Source organism: Aplidium turbinatum, chromosome 1, assembly GCF_918807975.1.
Source record: "Aplidium turbinatum chromosome 1, kaAplTurb1.1, whole genome shotgun sequence".
Classification (NCBI taxonomy): Eukaryota; Metazoa; Chordata; class Ascidiacea; order Aplousobranchia; family Polyclinidae; genus Aplidium; species Aplidium turbinatum.
In genome coordinates, this window is record NC_137472.1 from 7,770,916 (window position 1) to 7,789,198 (window position 18,283).

General features: G+C 35.1%; 1 long non-coding RNA gene across 1 annotated transcript in view; it reads left to right on the forward strand.

Annotated features, from left to right (window-relative positions):
* Window positions 1-18,283, forward strand: part of LOC145784461 (uncharacterized) — a 49,922-nt gene that overhangs the window by 16,552 nt on the left and 15,087 nt on the right. Inside the window, exon 2 of the long non-coding RNA XR_014291005.1 lies at window positions 10,580-10,661. This is a non-coding gene — a long non-coding RNA (uncharacterized LOC145784461). The remainder of the gene's footprint in view (window positions 1-10,579; window positions 10,662-18,283) is intronic.

Below are 18,283 nucleotides of genomic sequence, written 5' to 3' on the forward strand. Positions count from 1 at the left end.
TTTACATTAATTTTACGTTTGCAGACGTTGAATCAATGTAAAAACGAAGAAAATCGCTGTCTGGGTCACAACAAGGCAGGGAAGCACGATACCTGACCACACTTAGCTGAGTGCAGTGGTGCCGAAGTAGGGGGATGGGGGGGATATATCGCCCCCAATAATTTAGAAAAAAATATTTGCTATGAAGTTTACCTCGATTTCATTGTTTTGCAATTAAGTCTATAGCAAACTTAGCCGCGACAAATGAATGAATTCTAAACTTTTGTTTGACTGAAAACATAATGTGATGTTATGACGTCACATTATGTTTTCTGTTATCAGCTTATTTACCGATTGTTTAATAAACTTAAATACTGGTACCACTAAAATTGTGTATAAAAATATGCATCTCCCCAATGTTCAAAATCGTCTAAAATTTGATAAAATGTTGATTTATCCCCCCCAATCCTCAACTAACTTCGGCACCACTGGCTGAGTGGAAGTTACGAGGAATCGGGAGTAGTGGGGAAGGATTATTGACAGAGAAGCCAAGAGTCGAAATAGATCAAGCAAATGAAGGAGAAGAAACTCAAGTACACTTCACCGTCCGTCAAGCATTTGTAATAATATTTATCTCACGTTTTCATACTGAAAATTTCAAAGTCGAAAGAATCATAAAAAAATATTTGAACTCGTTCACAAAACTTTCAACAACCCAAACTTCATTACTCAAAATCAGTTGTTTACCTCATTTCTACTTGATTTCTCAAACTACATTATCTGTTTACATTATTTCTTTTGGGTTTCTCAAACTGTTCAGAACATCTTTGTCTTTTTACAACAGAAATATTTTTCAGATTTATATCATAGCGATAATTATAAATTCTGTTACCTTTTATCATCACGTCACAGATTTTTACCACTTTACGGTAGTTTCTGATAGTCTAGAATGCGTCAATTGGACCTCCACAACAATGATAAAACTCGCCAATGACCAACAATACCTATTGACTATAACGAAGCTATACCCAATCGCCGCAACAATAAAATTAAACTTTTTTTAACTTTTTGACCATACAAAAAATCATACATAAAGCTATGGGATCAAAATGCGGAGTCAGCAAAATCTGCATGGAAGGTAAAGTGAAAATAGGCAGACCACCAAGGTGATGACATGACAACATCCAGGCATGGACCGAACTCAATTTGAGGACACTGAGCAAGCTAGTTCAAAACCTTGGCTCATGGAAACAGATAACCATAGGTGGGCAAAGTTACTTTCAAAAGTAACTAAGTTACAGTTACAGTTACTTGGCCAAAATAGTAACTGAGTTACCGTTACAGTTACCGATTTTAAAAAGTAACTAGTTACCGTTACTAGTTACAGCTACTAGTTACTTTCAGTTACTCACAAATGTGAACATAAACTTCTGCACCTGGCCAGCTCTGCATGCAAGTCCAGTTTAACCGCAATGTTTGATATATAGTGTTAGAGCCATCCATGCTAACATAACAGCACAAGTACAAAAACAACAAGGTTTTATTAAAAAAAATACTCATTGGCTTATATGTTTATTTCCTTTGAGAAATACGAGCATTTCAAAGTGCTCGTCACTCAGGCCTGCCCTTTTGGGCTTTAAAATGTCCTTGCCCAATCGTTGTCGTCGTGTGAGCCTTTGGGACCGAGAGTCTATTCCGAGTGGTTAGCGCGTTGGGCTCGCAGTCGAGAGCCTGCATGTTCGACTCCAGCCACCCGCACCTGCTGTTGTTTCTCTGGGCAAGAAACTTTACGATAATTGCCTCTACCCAGTGATCGATTTCGAGTAATGGGTAGTACCAAATTTAAGTCATAAGTAGAGTAGACAACCGGAAACAGACATTGTCGTCGGCTGCAGCGTGGGTCAGATGTACGTCGGAAGGCGTACACCGATGCATAGCGCTCGTCCGCTTTCCTGCAATGCAGGATAAAGATAAACAAACAAACAATACCGCCCCAGATTCACGATATTCCCCGGACTACACTGGAAGGCTACTAGAGAGCAGTCAGTCTGCTTTCATCATTCATGACACGCAGACCTTCCACTCCGTTAGGTGGCTTGAAGATGTTACAGTAATTGATGATGTCCGCCCCGATAGTTCAATTGATTAGCGCGTCACTTCTGGAACGAAGAAGCTTCAAGATCAAGCGGCACTGGTTCGACTCTCAGGGCATGCGCTTGAGCAACGCATGTTAAGGACTGCTCTCAATTTAGCGGCATCTAATAGATGGAATAATTTCCCGGCAACGGGACTTCAACAATCGGCAACGGGACTTCAACAAGCCTTTAATCTACTCTACAAGTATGCGAAACTGCCAGGCTTAAGTTCTGCAAGAAGCTTTCCCAGTCCGAGGATAAAGATTTAATCAATCAATCAATGATGTGGTCTGCGGTCTGTTCCTCGGCACCACATTAATTCACAGGAGGAGGAAGAGGCCATTTCCCATTGATGCATGGTTGAGCGGAAAAGCCCGACGCCCGCACGAAGACGGTTGAGGCGCACCCATGCCTGTCTTGGTAGTGTCAGGTCGATGGAGCGTGTGTCGGCGTCGGGGATGAACGAATAAAGTCTGGTGATGAACAAGTGCTGCAATGAAAACAATATTTCTACTGCAGCACTTGACGGAATGGGAGTGTTATGTTTTTAAAACAGTTTTTTCATCGGTCCAATTGTGAATCTGGATCCGCTTAACTTGTCCTCAGGGTCCGCTTCCAAATACTCCTGTAACAGATTCAACGCGCATTGCTTTCTTTTCTTGGTTTTTGCGTAAAGTGGTGCAAAAAAGTCCTACGTGACTTTACCTACCACCATCCACTTCAGTGTCGCTGCTACTCCCCTCTTCAGCAGAGCAGTTTGCTTCTTCAATTGCTTGAAGCATGTTCTGTTTTATTTTGGTCTTCAATTCAGCAGTGTCGCTTAATGATCAGGCATTAAACACAGATAAGTCTAAATTGAGGGTGGAATGCAGTCGCAAGCTGAAAGTCGCTGTCCTCGAACCAATGACCAAATCTGGTTTGTATTGCTTCCACAAGAACGTCCACCAACGGCAAGCAAACAGCAATGCTGTTGCTGGTTTTAATGTCAGACAATCTTTTTAGAGGCATTGCAAGCGTTACACTAATTGCAATAAATTTCAACTTCTTGAAGGTAACTAACTAACTGACTATAAGCATCAACAAATTACTTTTAATCGCTGCGTGTTTCTTGATGCTTATAGTCATTTAGTTAGTTAGTTACCTTCAAGAAGTTGAAATTTACTGCATTTTTATAAATATTTTCAGGTTCCTGATGAGGGCTTAAGTTAAACCGAAAACGTTTAACTGTTAAACTCATTTGTAAATATGGAAAATATATTATTATAATGCTCAACCCTGTTGTATTGTTGTGTCTTGCCTGTCTTTGGTACATATTGATTAATCGCCAAAAACAATTAATTTATCCAAATCAGTTATCAAAAATCGCCAAATCATAAATATGAAGCTGAACGTCTTAAAGTATCGCCAGATTTTTGGACTTTGGCGATGAATTCGCCAATATGGCAACCTTGGTCCACAAGACCACAAAACAAAAGTAGAACCGCGCATGCGCAGTGCTGCGCCGATACATCTGCGAGAAAAATGTATTATTGCGCAAAACGCAGCAAACACGCACTAAGCAAGACACAAACACGTGCAGAGAAATAAACGGCAATTAAACACTAAAATTTCAATGCAAAAGTAACTTGTAACTTGTAACTGTTGAAAAAGTGCTAGAATAGGAACTAGTTACCGCGTTTCAATACTTTTGGAAAATAGTAACGAAGTTACCGTTACAGTTATTCAAAAAGTAACTAGTTACAGTAACTAGTTACTTTTGTAACTAGTTACTGCCCACCTCTGCAGATAACCCATGTTGATGCGCAATCTGCTGCAAGCGGAGATGGCGATGGAATATGTGTATGATAGTTTCTGCAACTTCCAAATTAAATCTTGTGGAAACGAAATCAAAACGTCATCTTGAAAGAAAAATATTAAATGTAATCATGCTTGTTCCACGGCAGATAGAAACAGTTCCTTATATAAAACACAGGAGTGTAACTGTGTGTGCAATGTGCATGTGTTTACATTGAATTCAGCATCTTCTGCTTCCCTTGTAAAACAACAAGTTTGCAGCCCTATTCATTTAAATAGAGAAAGCTCATTATAATCTAATTTATCTGCTGTTTGATAATTTCCTTCTAAAGTAGAAGAGGCTATTGGAGTTACAGAATTATACTACTTTGATATCTGACGCAGGTCACTGCGTTGATGTTCTGTGTTCCACTGAACGACTTGCACTGATACTTGCTATTGTACAAAAGTGGTATATATAAGCAGTTATACCAAATTACGAGACATCATTTTTACGTAATATGTCACCGTCAATCTGTATTTTGAGAACATCATATCTCTAACAATTATTTCTGAAAATCAGCAATAATAAATTGGTGGGATACTTGTTATCACATGACATATTTTTGAAAGGACACGACCTATCCAACATAAGTTAACGATTTCACATTACTACAACATCTGGCCACGCCGAAATGATGTAAAATGATTTTATTCTTAGGCGTTCAGTGGTTTATATTTTGTTTGCAAACAATTACCACGTCTACAATTGAACAAAATACATCGGCGAGATGTGAAGCATCTTTTCATTGAAATCTGAAATCAATCTTAGACACCGATAGGCCAAAACAGGTTTACGTGCATTTTTAATGCAGTTGAAATGTATTATTCCATCAAAGTGCACAAGATGAGAACTTAGTTGGCTATCTAATATCTATTTATTATGCATGTAATATTTGAATTACGCCTTTATCTTCAAAAAATTATATGTCTTCATCGAAATGATATAGAATAGATTCTGTACGTTTTCACGATTAAAGTTTTGTTTTAAATACTTGGATCGTCCCTCAAGTTTCCGGAGAATTTCAAATTTAAGAAGCTTGTATTGTAAGTTTCCATATCCTTTTCTAAACTTCCTTCAACGCACAACTTTTTGAAGCACGGTAGAAGTATAATATTGGTTCGTTTATCTAAGCAGACAACACAAAGATTGTTGTCGAAGACCTCCGTCTCCACCCTTCTTTGTGGTCGTTGAAGTCCTTCCATGAGTAATTCCCCTGCAGGTCTGGCTGGTTCACTTTGTAGGCGTGAAGTATCAGGTTCCCCGGAAAAGAACATATATTCGTTTCGGTTTATGTTAGTTTCGGTAAACCTTTATTTCTTTAGGTCTATGTTTCGCTAAAAATCTTGCCTTAATTTCTGTCATTAAAATTACATTACATTATACATTACATAAGAGAGCTTGTGAATGACCTGATTTTAACTATTTTTCATCTTCGCTTCGAAGTACTGTCATCATCATCATCATAACCCATCGTCGGTTTGTTCCCCACTAGTGGGGGTGGCCGATTGTTTCCGCGCAGCAATTGTTTTTATCCCTTTTCTCCATTTCACCCTGTCCCTTGCATCTTCCTCCTTCAGTCCGACTTTTTTAAATTCATCCTTCACTTGTTGTTTCCACGTTCTTCTTGGACGACTGCGTTTCCTCTTTCCATCCACCTTTAGATCTAGTGCCTTTCTAAGGAAACTTCCTTCCTCCCTCTTTATCACATGTCCATACCATCTTACTCCATTTGCCTTTGCCATTTGGTCTATGGTCTCTCTCAACTCTAGCATATCCAACAATTCTTCAGTCCTTTTTTCCCTTCTCGTTTTCACCCCACACATTGCTCTCACCATTGACCTTTCCGTTCTTCTCAGGATTGCCAGTTCACTCTCTCTCAATACCCATGTCTCGCTACCATATAGCATTGCAGGCCGCACACAGCTCCGATATACTTTTCCTTTCATCCTCAGTGAAAATTTTCTGCCATACAACATTTCCCCACATTCCCTGAACTTTGCCCAGCCCAATCTTGCCCTTGTTGTCACCGCTGCTTCACATCCACCACTTCCATCTATCCGATCCATCTATCCTATCCGATCAACTGTCATAATTATTATTCCAATGTAAGTCCTAAACACACCTAAAGCATATACTTGAAGATCATAAAGGTTTATTAACGTTATTTATATTTCTTGCTCAACCAACATAAAATATCAACCGCACAAAATAATAGCTAATGTAGTGTTGCTGATTTAAACTGCAGATCTTTTGGTTCTAGGCATATAGAGCATCACGATTTAAATACCATATGTCAACGCATGTTTGGTTTTCTTCTCGTACAATACGTAGTGGGAACTGATCGCGTGTAAGTTAGCAAACTGTCTGTATGTATATGTTTTGTATAAGTTCTGTATGTATCTGTATGTTTTGTTAATTTTTTATCGGTTTGGTTGCAGCCATGTTTTTTCGTGAAGCTGTTTGCTTGAAGGAATAGAGTTTTCACTATTGATTCTGGAAAGTAGGTCCACTGGTTCGATTCCAGGTCTTTCCGAATACTGTGTTTCATTCTTATAGGCAGTAGATCTTTCGAGTTTCATAACTTGTCATTGATTGGTGGGATCTTTTGGTAATTTTATTGGTATGTGAGGTTTCAATGTTGTTTTGAATGTTTAGGTTGATTGAAGATTTCGTTGTACTTTGATGAGTTTTTTAATCTGTGGATCGGTTATAGTTCATTGTACGGTAAATGATCAAAGGGTTGGTTATAATTATTATAATCTACGACTTGTCCAAAAACCTTAATAAATACTGCATTTAATCATCTTGAACAATAATAAATACTGCATTTTTCATCTTTTCGGTTAATTTTCGTTTCGGTTTATGTTTGTTTTGGTAAACCTTTATTTCTTTAGGTCTACGTTTCGCTAAAACAGTGGTTTCAGCTAAACCTTTATAGTAACGTTTGATACATGTAATGATGTAACTAGCCTGGAGTAATAGCTTGGTCAAAACAACGTAACTTTAGGCTTATCATACAGGAATAACAGTTACGATTGTGTGTTATGATGCTAATTACAACTAAACCACTCTATGATAATGACATGACGATACAACTCAATACACAGTCACTAAATTAAGACATGTAGAACCTCCTGTTTTAGTTGTGTTCAGTTTAAACCCATGTATTTTACATTGATAGTAATTTTGATAAATATAGAACTTGGAAATTATTTTTGTTGATAGATAATATCGCTTAAAGATTGTAAGAATAATGGCTTGGTTAAAACAACATAACTTTAGGTTTATCATGCAGGAATAAATTTTACATTTTTTTATTTTAGATGATGCTAATACCAGCTAAACAATCAACATTTCTTTTATACAGTGAGAATACCCAAATGAACAGCTATAGAACAAATTGTTGCAACATATACTTCTACAATCTGAGGACTGGAAAAAAATCAACAAACCTAGCGCAATCTACATCACAAATTGTTACCTTAAGACAAGCATGAAAAAATACAAACTCCAGCAGAATGAGAGCACAAACTTTGCAACACGTAATGACACCTGCTGATAAAAACATACAAACAAATCTCCAAACACAGATTTTAACGTTACAAATTATGGAACATAAAGTTTGCACCTCGTTAGTTAATGTTTTTTTTTTTATTTATCAATCATACAAACTGAAAGTTTGTAGCTTGTTAAAAATATTTTTGGTTGTTGGTTTGTGAAAATTAAAGTTTGTGATTTGTTAAAACTATTTTTCAGTTAGTTTAATAAAAGTTAAGTTTGTGATTAATTTTTCGTGTATATGTTATTAGAACAAAACTTTCAGTTTACAATTTGTCAAAACTACTTTTTAGTTTGTAGAACAAAACTTAATTATTTATTTTTTATTTAAAATAATTTTTCGTGTGTATGTTGTTAGAATAAAATTTTTCAGTTTACGATTTGTCAAAACTATTTTTTAGATTATAAAGCAAAACTTAACTATTTTTTTTCGTGTTAATGTTTTAAACTGTTTTAGTTTACAGTTTGTTGAAATAATTTTGTTTTCAGTTTTAACTTATGGAACTTAAAAGTTTGTAGTTTGTTAAAAGTATTTTTTAGTGGTTGGTTTTTACAATGAAAAGTTTATGATTTATTAAAAATTTTTTTTTCAGTTTTGTAAGTTACAGAACTAACATTTTTAATTTCTTAAAATAATATTGTTTTTTTCGTGTTAATGTTTTAAAAAGTTTTAGTGTACAGTTTGTTGAAATAATTTTTTATTTCTCTTAAGAATAATACATCTGCTTATTTATCTTTTTTTTTTAAAGATGAGGTATTTCCAGCAACCATAAGCTTACTCCCAGCAACCTTAAGCGTATTTCCAGCAACTTAAAGCACAACTTATGATTTGCAAACTCTTAAATTGTTTGTATAATCTTATTCTAAAAATCATAAAACACTTTTGATGTGTCACATAAGACTTTTAAATGGCAGCACTGTTTACTTAGGGGTTCACCTCCATTCGCTTTTGAAGGTTTTATTGTTGAGCTGTTGGATTCGCGATCGATCCCACGCTTACATTATTTTGTAAAACGGATTAGTGTCTTGTTTATACTATGGTCACAAGTATTTGTTTTCATATTTTCAACCACTGTTATTTTTGTTAAACACACGCATGGTTTACTTTGTAGATGCTAAAAATTTTATACTGGTAGTTTTATGAAGCATATTACTTAAAGTGATTTATATTGTCTACCTGCTACATCTGCAACTTAATTTCACATTCATTTTTAGCGATTTAAAGATTACTTATGTATATTCTTCCTATTCCATAAGTACAATTCATCTGTAAAGATAATGATTACCTATAACTTACTGTTTTGAAGTAACAACACAATATTTTTTGAATCGTGGTAAGTTGTATTGCATAAATCAGTCTTAATGTTGTTTTATTAAAAACGTCTTTGGTAGGCTTCATATGCGTTGCATTTTGCAAACTCCACAACCACTACACAACAGTGTTTAAGAAACAAAGGAAGCCACGAAGTTGAATTGTTTTGATGAAATTCTTGAAGGGTAAAACTTTTGTAGTATTGACGTAAATTTATCATTCAAGAGTTGGTAGTTTATAAGTGTATAACACAAGATTCATTTTATTTATAGCTTAAGATTTACTTTAGTTTCCTTGTTGACTTGCATAAGTAACTAATCAATGTTGTTTTATGAACGTTCATAACAGGTTGCTGTTTCGTTAGGGCTCTTCAGTTTTATAAAGCTCAGTGCTTAAATTGTTTTGTAATTATATCTAACCTAATATGTAACCTCTAACAGATATACCAAACTATTTTATCACATTGAAAGATGCTTTTCTAGTAACTCATTGTTTTACACGTTCTATGTGCATTTAACTTTACGTAATGATTTTTCCACATCTACTTATAACCTAATTTCAGTGAGGTAGGGTATATTTAAACCAACAACTTTCTATGAGTATCAATCCACAACTAATTTTTTTTCACTTCAATTCATTGCTGGGTGAGAGCACACAAGCAGATCTCGGAAAAAAAAAATTATTTTATACCAATCTTAATACATTGTCTTGTATTCATCCAAACTTCAAAATTTATCTGTTAAACTGATTGATTTGTATAAAAACGAACCCATAGTTCCTTAATTCCTATCAAATTTGTCTAACGAAGTGGATCTTACAACTCAATCACTTCCCTTAATTGGATGACACCCTTTAATAAACTGCTAGCATCTCCTGTTTGAAAAGCTTAGACACCTGCTATAGCACATAATTTCATGATCACGAGTTTTCACAGTTGAATTATGACTTAAACGTCTTTGTTTTATCATAGTCAAAACATTTTTTAAATGAAATTGCAATAAACTGTTTTATGTTGTTAAAAAAAAAACGTAATATAACAATTTTTAGTTTGGTCATGCGTACTGAAAACTAAGTTAAAGTGTTGATCTTAGGAACAAATGAACTAGAGTCCGCGTGGGATCGACTCCCACATCTAGTATTTCGATTTTGGGTTAATGTTTAGCACTTAATTCTGTTTGTTTTGTTTCTTAACCTCACTTCAGTTGCTTGTACACACGGTTGTGGTTTTTCTTAATCACAACAAGATTCACTTTTTCACATAAAAAACATAGAAATCTAAAAATTTGCCAATAAGTCCCTTTTGTTTGCTCAGTTTCCAACATAAATAGATGAAAAATCGCTTTACCTTTCATCTATTTTACTATTTTCTGACAAACAATCAGGTTTTGGCAACACTTTTGCAACAACTTATTAGGTTTTTGCGTGTTTTCTAGCTACAATCTACTTATCACGAGTTTACTTATAATAAAAACGGTGGATAAAAATAAACTCAAGTTAGCATGATGTAACCTTCGTGATTTGCGATAATTTTGTGCCTACAAAATGTCAATTTTGAAACTGAACCAAAGTTAAACACATTATAACGATAACATTTTACTTGTTTGTATACAGAAATACCAAAAGTATTAATTATTTCCAATCATATAGCGCCATCCATTCGTTTAGAATCGACATAACCCATTTTTTTAAACAAGTCTGAACACGGTTTATGTGAAATTAGCGGTTTATTTTAAATCAACTCACATGTCTCGCTTACAGATACACATCTCAATTCACTATTCAAAGTGACAACTGCATAGACTTTGATAATCCAAGACAACCCAAGTTTCTTCGCTTCACAGTGAGTGCGTAAATATGACAAATTATGACACTTTTGGCATAGCCTACAGTTGCATACTGTAATGGGATGTTATTGTTGTATCAGATCTTATTGAAAGATATGCACTGCAATGTCTTACGATAACGTAAATTCAGTGTTGGAGGCAAATGCACAGGAGCCGAGTTGAGCAATACTAGTATCCGGTATGCCATTTGAAAAATAAGACAAACCATATTGAGTTGTTTTCACTTTCGAGATGATTTAAACTATGCTATAAATTGTTATAGTTCCAATACAACATGGTTCACCGCAAAAACATAACTTCTAAGTTGCAAACTTATGGACTTGTAGACTTGAAACTTATTTAAAGATGCAATGCAGCTACTTGATATCTATCAGCAAGCTACTTTTCAGCTGCTCTCCGTTTAAAGATTGAATAAATATTTGTGTTGTTTAAACATTTTTATCCTGACTTGTGTGCAAGAAACTATCCTGGCGTTGCTGCAAGAAATAACAGAATAGGTATAATTTCTAAAGATGAAAGATCTATGAGCAGATCTGCTGTCAATCCTAAAGTCAGTGTCACAGATATCGATCAGCTGACTAACGAGCAGGTTCAATTACAAAAGAAGGCATTGTTTAGTAAAAAACCAACGAAGATAGCTTCACTTTAGTTTTGAGCTCAAGTTTATAGTATTTTTTTTTAATATTTACTATGATAAAAGTAAGAACGTTTTAGCGCTAGCTGTATTTAGGCTATCCTAAGTAGTCTAATACTGCAGACTGCTTCGTTACCGCAAAACTCACAGATTGCAGTTGTACAACCGAATATTTTTCCATTGCTCTTTCCGTTAATCTTGTTACAAGTTGGACATGAGGTCAAACAAAGAAATTATTTAAAAGCGATAGTACTGTAATGACAATTAAAGACATGCAATGTTTGAAATATTAAAATCAAAACTATGTGAACTGAATTTCAACCATTTTACTTTAAAGTGCTATAGTCAGCTTTTATACTGCAAATTGTAATTTTTCTTTTTGCTTATGAAGCAGTAATTCAGATGAAATCTCTCAACTAATTTATAAAAATGATCTCTAATTTATGCATAACGTTGTGATACAAAACCAATTTGAAATGAACAGGTAGGCTATGGAAGATTTGTTTTGTTTGGTATATGCAGTGAAGTATTTTTCCATACCGTACCTGAAATACCTCATACTTTACATAGATATGCCCACCATCCTGTCTCTTATTCCTTGCTTGATAAGTCTCACCATCGCCCACGCATTTCCATTTCAGCGTTTCCTAAAATTTTCTAAGTTTGATATTGCAAACATCTGCATACTTGCGCAATGGAATTTACAACCAATATACGTTTACTGAAAAAGTTTAACGAAAAAAGAAAACAAGCAGATCACAAAGACGATGGCATGACAGCATTCATGCAAAGACCGAACTCAATTTGACGACCCTGGGTGAGCAGGTTCAAAACCGTAACTCATGGAGGAAGATGACGTGTGTTGATGCGCAGTCTGCTTTAGGCGGAGATGTCAACTGAATATACAGTACATGTATATGCTTTCACTTGTGTGTTTTGCATAATATTGTTAAATATTGTTGTAATTATCTCAAATCACAGCTTTTGTTATAACACCCAATTAATTTTGCTGTTTTAATTTATGTGCTTTCGCAGTGATAGCCACTTCTTAGTGTACCGTACAATGCTTGCTCCAGGCTTAGGCATTCATGCATAGTTCTTTCCATTTCTCCGGGTATTAAACTGTATTAAAAATTGTTCTAGTTGTAATGTGCCAGTTTTCGTTTGAACTTTTTAATAACAGCAATGTGTTATAATTTTTCTGTTTCTTTTGACATAGCCACAAAAGCTTATCTGTCGTTTGATCATATTGTTCAAGAAAATTCTGGTTTGATAGGTTGAAGCTTTATTTGTAATGTAATATTTTCTTTCAATCTTGATAAAGTATATATGTGTAGCCAAAAACATTCCCTTTATTTTATGTTGTTTGTCATAACATTAAATGTAGATTAAATCGAATATAGTTATTACTATCTGAAGCCTTTACAAATTGTTTCACCTAACGGATCATCTGAAGGTCTTATTCAAATAGAATAAGACCTTCTGATGATCCGTTAGGTGAAACAATTTGTAAAGGCTTCAGATAGTAATAACTATATTTGATTTAATTTGCTCTGCTTTGCTTTTTTGCTTAGCATTGAGCACTTTTTTGTAGTATTGATAGTTTTCATTGTTTTAAATGTAGATTATGTACTTTACAAAATAATTTTCCTGAGTGTTACGTTATGATTGCATCATAGTACTCATTGTACTTGTAGTGATTTACTTTTAAATCGCGCAAAAAAAAACGGTAAGAACAATCGTGTTCTACACTTCAACAAATTCTGAGAATAGGCCTACTGTATTTTACAATCTTACATCCTTATTGATACAGCGCTTCAACCATGCATGCCATACTAACCAGCATTATAATATACAGTAGTTTTTTTTAACAATTGTGGTATTAACATAAAAAATTTGAGCCAGCATCATCCACTGCATCATATATTGTTTCAGTTGCATCATCTTTATGCATCATCTTATATCTGATGCAATATTTTGAAGTAATGCAAAAATCGTCATAAATCAAGTCTGGTCTTAAACTTTTGGCCACAACTATATGTACCTTGTGACGTCACAGTGAACAGAATCACAGCTTGATGCGCAACGAGACCTCGCAAACAGGTATTAAACAAAAGCGGCCTTAGCGAGACGAGGGCAACAAAATTTGGATTTTTTTATTGCTAAAACGCATGTTGTACACAATGACATCACGCTGAAACAAAAAAACTCGCAAAGTTAATTTGGGTTTCCCCGCTCTTTAAAGTTTTTCAAAAAAAATACAGTGTATTTCAAAATTCTGCTTCTGGTTACATAATTCCGCTTCCTTGATTTTTTTTTCTTGTTAAACTTCTCGAAGGGAAAACGTCTTTTTATCTATTTGCTTCAAAAACCTCCGGTTTATAGCAATTTGATTATAATCTGAGCAAAAGCAATCAAGGTTTGTACTCAAAGAAATAGATCTATCGCAAAATCGTATATCATTGAGGTTCAACTTAATTGTGTCTGAAGTTATTTGGTTGATTGATTTTGGGAATTTTTATGGTTGGATTGAGAAAGCCTTTTTGAAGGCTTAATGCTGGTATTTTTATAGAATCTTTTTTGTAGAATTAGAAGAAGTGGTTTCAATGTGACATTCGTGTTCAGTGCAGCAAAGTCGGCCAAAATTGTTCTAATTCGATTCGTAAACAAAATGACTGTTGACCAGTGTAATAAACTACATTATAAAGTACTCAGAAATTCAATTGTCATTAACTGAAGTTTGTTAGTTTTTGTTTAATTCCATTTTTTTTCGCAAAGGGCCGCACGATCCCATGAGCATATTATGTCGTAGGTGAGCATGTTGGCATTGTGCATAGCCGCGCAATTCCATTTATTTCCACCAGTTGGTTGTTTTTTTCCACTATCCCACAAAGCATCAGTTACAATATCTCCATTAATCCATTTCCACGTTCCCTCTATGTCGATGTCAGTCATTCCAATCCACACGTGGCTTGCGGGGTTCAAGGCGTTTTTGATGATCCTGAGAACACAGTAAACAAAATACTGTATAAAGGCGGCGAAGCAGATAAAAAGAAAATCAACTTCTGCATTCAGGGCGGTATGTCATTCAAATACATTTGTGATTTCGAAGAATCTGATCCTCTTTTTTAATATTATAGCTTTGGAAGAGAATAATTAATACAAAATAATATCACGGTTGTTTTGAAATTTGCACGATCTATGCCTCATTAAAAAATATATGATGCTGACACAGATCTTTCTATATCAGGGTAGTTCAAACTTTTCTCGAGAAAGGCCAGGTTATAATGCAGAAATATCAAAGAGCTCAAAGTCTCTACACTGGTCAACACTTTTGCGATATTAACTTTGAAAACTGATATAGAGTAATTTTGAGTTGCTGATCTGACTTCAGATTTATTTTATCACGTCAGGTTTTTGAGATATGATAACAGCAAATTGTTACTTCTGTCAAAAGTGGAAGATTTGACGTTGCGCTTGTCACACATAAACACTGCAATTCCGAGTAACCCGTGCCATGTGGTGCATAAGTTAGCTGAAACATATTTACACGCTACAATTTTGACACCAATTCGTTTTTGACTTAAGATTATTAACTAAAAAGTACTTACAAGCTAAAAGTGGAACTTAGCACCATCAAGTTTTGCAGCAAGTCACAAAGATTGAAGCAAGCCTATGGCAGTAGCCTACTTGTCCGGTAACTTTATTTAAGCTACTTTTGTGTGTCTAATACTTATCTTTCATTATGGCACTGCATAGTACTGGGGGTGCACGCAATGTTAAATCTTCTACTTTTGGCAGAAATAAAGTATTTTTGTTATCACATTTAAAACACGTATATGATGGAAGAAATCTGAGTTTAGTTTTGAATTTTAACCCCTAAATTACCCTAAATCAGTTCAGGCAAAACAGCAGAAAAAAAATGTTTACCAGTGTACTATTTTTTTGCGTAATTAAAAATGCACATGCGTATGGTAATATTGTGTTATTTCATATCAATTTCATACAACAAAGCAGAGTGCAGGATTAAATACTTGCAAATCTTGCAAGCGCTGCATGCATTGTAGCTTCACCTTCTATTCTCTATATTTCGGATGCCGTAATTCGCCAAATCAGCTCCAATGTCTTTGCAATACTGTCTGCTTGCGTTATAGGTGGAATGGGCACTTGATAGTTTGTATTGATATCCATTGGACAGTCCAATCCATCCGTCATATAGTCTCGCAAATCCATTTTGAATTGCTAAACAGAAAGTTAGCTGATTAAAGTACAGCGATTTTCTTACTTTTCAGCTTTTACTGCTTTGAATACTTAGTGCAATCCACCTACTTTTTGTCTAGTTTGTATTTATTTTTTGATATATTATGAACCACTAGTTTCAAATTGTCCGTTGTTTGAAACTTTGAAAGGCGTCACACAATCACGTGGTTTCGAAATTCTTTCTACGACTGAATTAAACGTCAATATGAAGTCGCTCCAAGGAATGTCACTACTTTAAACTGAAAAGTGTTGCTATTAAATCATGAGCCTCCTTGCTCATTACGCGAAACTCGGTCTACATCATGTGGTCCAGATCTGGTAAAGATATGGTCAGATCCATACCCGATCTGACAAAGATCTGGACCTGATAAAGTGGTTGTCTGGAAACCAACGGCGCAGTGGACTTGTTAAACCTGCATGGCGTTCGGTTGGCATGGTCATTTTGACTGTATTGAGTTTTTATAGTGTGAAATTTCGTCTACAAAAATTGCATTAGCATCGAGTTTCTTGACTTTTGCATGTTGTGTGTCAAGTCGAAAAATATTTTCACCTATATTTTAAAAGGCAATTAATTATCACCGCTTGGCAAAATTATTTGTAAAGCCCCTAGTCTGCTTTCCACTACATGTGACTACAATATTGTCTCTGTGAGCGATATGAATAATATTCTTAAAACAATGTATATCCGTTTATGCATGAAATTGTTTGTATCTTTGACGTTATGTAATAATTTGTTGTAATAATTGTACAAATTACAGTGGAAAGTTTCGACTGTTATCTCTCCAGCTCATGACGTACACTGACGTCACATTGTCGTAGAGTTTTTGAGACCAAAACAAGTTTGAAAAAAACGTATTATTTTACGTTCAAACTTTTGCTGCAACACCGTACTAAAATGTTCCTCGTAAGCTGATTGTAGTGTTCAGTAGCAAGGATTGACAGCGATGGGCACGTGTTTTTCCCTTGATGATGATGATCATAGATTTTGGCGTATGAATGAGAGGAAGATGTGCAGGTCAAATATCTTAACTGAGAAATCAAGTCTGTCAGAGTTTTTCATAGCATGACAGACCATCCCGTCTGTGCTTTCAAGCTATATTAAAAAGCCACTAAGCGTCAACACAGTGTAAAATAATCAAAAGCTTGACGCAAGACAAAACCAAGGAAATTTGTTGCAATTGCAAAAAAATAAAATGATGAGCATTCCCGATGTGCTAGATGTGCGAAAACATAAACGTAACAACGTTGCCAAGTTTATGATTATTATCAACATCAATAAAGTTACACATTTACACCAAAGAATTGAAGCAGTTACTGGCACCAAATCTTACAAGAACAAGCCGGTTCCACAGAGAAAGAGAGAGAGAGATCAACAGTCGATTGCAAAAAGAGGCAAGAGCGGTCTTCCTCGACCTGACTGGGGCATGCAATATTGTTTAGCTCATGAATCTTACTTACAAGCTGTTGCATACAATTCCAGACAGACACATGGTTAAATTTATTGTCGAACTCATTTCTAACTACAGCTTCATCCTTAAAAAACCAGCGACGGAAAGAAAAGCTTATATTGCGTTTTAAGAAATAGAGTTCCACAGGGATCTGTTCTTGCTTCATTGTTGCTTAACATTTATATCTACTGTATGACCTTCCAAATTCTTCATCCAATAAATACGTATATGCAGATAACATGGCTATTCTTTATTAGCATCACAAATGGAAAGAAAAGTTGAACACCTTGACTAAGAATATGGACATTCTATCTTCCTATTTGGACCAATGATGCCTCGATTTGAGTGACGCGAGGACTGTGTCTTCTGTCTTCCACCGATGTAATGGAGACTCAAATAGAAAAATTAACATCTAAAATAACGGCCGTACACTTTCTTTTGAAGTCACACCTACATGCCTTGAGGTTCGACTCGACTGGTTTCCTACATACCGTAAACACCTGGAACGATTTCGCGGAAAAGTGTTGGCTCGTACCGCACCTTTGAAAGTCTTGTGGCCACAAGATGGACTGCCCCATTAAAGTCTATTTTAAAGCCCTCGTTGTATACTTTGTTGTCATGTCTCTTGTTAGTTTATTGTTGGTAAACCTTTCGAAAATGAAATTACAGTTAAACTTCACCTTCACGAGTGCCTACAGAACGTGGAAGCATTTTTTTGAAAAGTAAGAAATCGATTGATGATTTTATATTTTCAACTAAATGTTTCATGCGACACATTATGGCTCATTTGTGCTTACCTGTAAATGTTGATACAAGTTTTCTTTCAAAAGCCACTATTTTATCTGAAAAATAAGTTTGAATGCTAAGCATTTAAAGATAAAACACGAAAAAATATTTATATTTCGGCAGCCGATGACAAAGTAGCAACAATTAAAAGCGATACTGATTTCGCCCATGAGGCGGGCTTACCAATATAGCAGTTTATTTTTTCTGTACAAGTGCCTGAATTTTTTTAATGTGAAATCGTTTTGAATGTCGAACAGTTCATTTCAACAATTGACATAATATTGGTGATTTTCTGTACATTTTGACCAGAAAACTATTGTATCGCACCATTGAAACACCTCTATTTTTACCGATCTTTATTTCATGGTTTGGTATTCCACTGGCATAGGTTGTTCGTGAAGACATCACCCAAGAGTACTGGAACCAGTTTCTCTGAACGTTTATGCTCATGTAGTTTGTTTCTACTGTTTCAAATATTTTAAGCCATTCT